Below are 2,329 nucleotides of genomic sequence, written 5' to 3'. Positions count from 1 at the left end.
GAATAATGCATTCCAAACAGGATGAAGAGTAGATTTCTTGAACTTAGATAAAAGTGAGAGATCATAGTTATACCCCATTTGATGAAACATAGAGATAAGACTTGAAATAGCCACCGATTCAGGTTGAATAAGATCAGTAGAGGAAGAAAACCCAAGAATCTTGCCGAAATACACCTTCGAGATTGAAGTTTTATGCCTATGAACCTCAAAATTAAGCACCTCTTGAGAAATGTGATAAATAGCAGTAGAATATGCCTCTGATAAGTAAGACAAAGGAACCTTCTCAAAAGGGCGAATGTGATCAATGGAGAGAATTTGACGTACTCCATAAAAGGGCGAATAGTAGGGTTGTACTTTAAAGTTGCCAAATCGGCTACCAAGTTTGGATTAACCTTGATCTTGAGCATTGTAGTTGAAGCGGTTTGATCCATGAAGGAAACGTTCTCAAAAGAACTAGTCATTTAAGGATGAAGAAAACTTGAAGAGAATCGCAAAAAAATGGAGAGAATTAAAGAAGATTGTGTAATCTTGTGTAAGCGTAAAGAGTAGAATGTACAACTCTAAAGCTTTATATAGTCTTGGATACCGAACGATTTTCATTAAAATTTGAACTGATTTAGAAAAAGTAGAGAAAGAAATCGTCGATCACACATTAATTGCCTTTCAGACCACATCAACCAAAAATTCTCACAGCCATCGTGTGTTCAATTAAGGCCCAATAGAAATTTGACAGCTCATGAAAAAGTATAATTGCTTTTAGACGCCATTTGAAATTATAAAATGTCATCATTGAGCTCCAAGATACGCGCCATGATTTGATTTTTCAATATTGAAACATTCCATTTGTTTGCAGAAGTTTCATAATCACTAATCCACCCTTTAGCTTTGCATAAGCCAAAATAGTATCCATTGGAATTATGATTAGGATTATTTTTGCCATCATTTGAAGTAACCAAGGTTAAGAAGAGTTTCATCTAGTCACGAGAAGAATGACTTGAATCAATAACTAGATTTTATGAAATCTTGGTTCAGATTGGTTTTATCCGAGACCTTAAGGATTTCAAGTGATGTGTGTGAAAGTGCTAGAGAAATTAGGTTTTAGAAATAGGAAAGGTTGTTGGCGCATCACGTTACGCTACGATGATAGTAGGCGATCATAACACATAATTTATAACACCATAAGTCTCAAATTGTTTTTATTTGAAACCTTAGGGTGTTATGTGAAATATGATAGAGATATGGACGACAGAAATGGATAAAGTGATGATACCATCAATTCCTTTTGGGTATTGTTTTGTGGGTCTCACTCTTAATTGTGGTGATAATAACGAAAAGATCATAAACACAAAATTTTGTACACTATATCAACTTCGTTTTACTTGATAATCAGGCAATTAAATGGAATACAAAAAGAGATATGGTAGAAAGAAAACATGGAATGAATTTGGTACATTTAAACAAATGATGTTTCATCCGTCAATTCCTTTAGTTGCATAATATAATTCGTAAACGAATTCACCACCAAGTCATATTTGGGAAACGATTTTCTCACAATTTCATGATAATAAGGAAATTGATCATAGAAACAATCTTCACGAAACCTCATTCCAAGTTGGTTTAGACTCAGAACATCAGGGGTTAAGTGAAAATCATTGTTTAGACTTAACACTACATGAAAAATGTGACATCCCCAATTTCACGGCCAGAAAAGACGGATTTGTTTATGCTTTGTTTTATAAAATCAAAGTAAATTCTTTTGATTTAAAAGAGTTGCGGAATTTGTTCCCAAAACAAAATATGATAAAATTTATCAAAACGTTTCTCAAAGAGAACGTATTTTCATTAAATAATAAAATCTTAGGATGTCATGTTCCGATACAATCCAAAAGCATAAACAGTATAAAATAGTCCTTAAACAGTTATTTATAACTACTGATCTATATTCCAAAATCTCTCGTCAAGTCCACCAACTTATACTCTTGTGTCATTACCTTTAATACAAAGAAAACTGAGTGGGTCAGGCTTGGGAGCCTAATGAGCATATAGGGTTTTCAACCCACAATATTTTATATATATATATATATATATATATATATATATATATATATATATATATATATATATATATATATATATATATATATATTCAATCATCAAACGATCATTCCAATTACCCATCCCCATTATCTTCCTTACTCTTAATGGTCTACCCTAAGAGTCATCTATTTGTTCACTCCGTAATAGGCACTAAGACAATAGCTGCCAGGATTCTTTATTAGGCACTAAGACAATAGTTGCCAAGGTTCTTTCGTAAAGCACTAATTCCATA

This window comes from Lactuca sativa, chromosome 8 (assembly GCF_002870075.4).
Source record: "Lactuca sativa cultivar Salinas chromosome 8, Lsat_Salinas_v11, whole genome shotgun sequence".
NCBI classification, from domain to species: domain Eukaryota; kingdom Viridiplantae; phylum Streptophyta; class Magnoliopsida; order Asterales; family Asteraceae; genus Lactuca; species Lactuca sativa.
The sequence above is the reverse complement of the archived record's forward strand: the minus strand, read 5'-3'. Positions refer to the sequence as shown.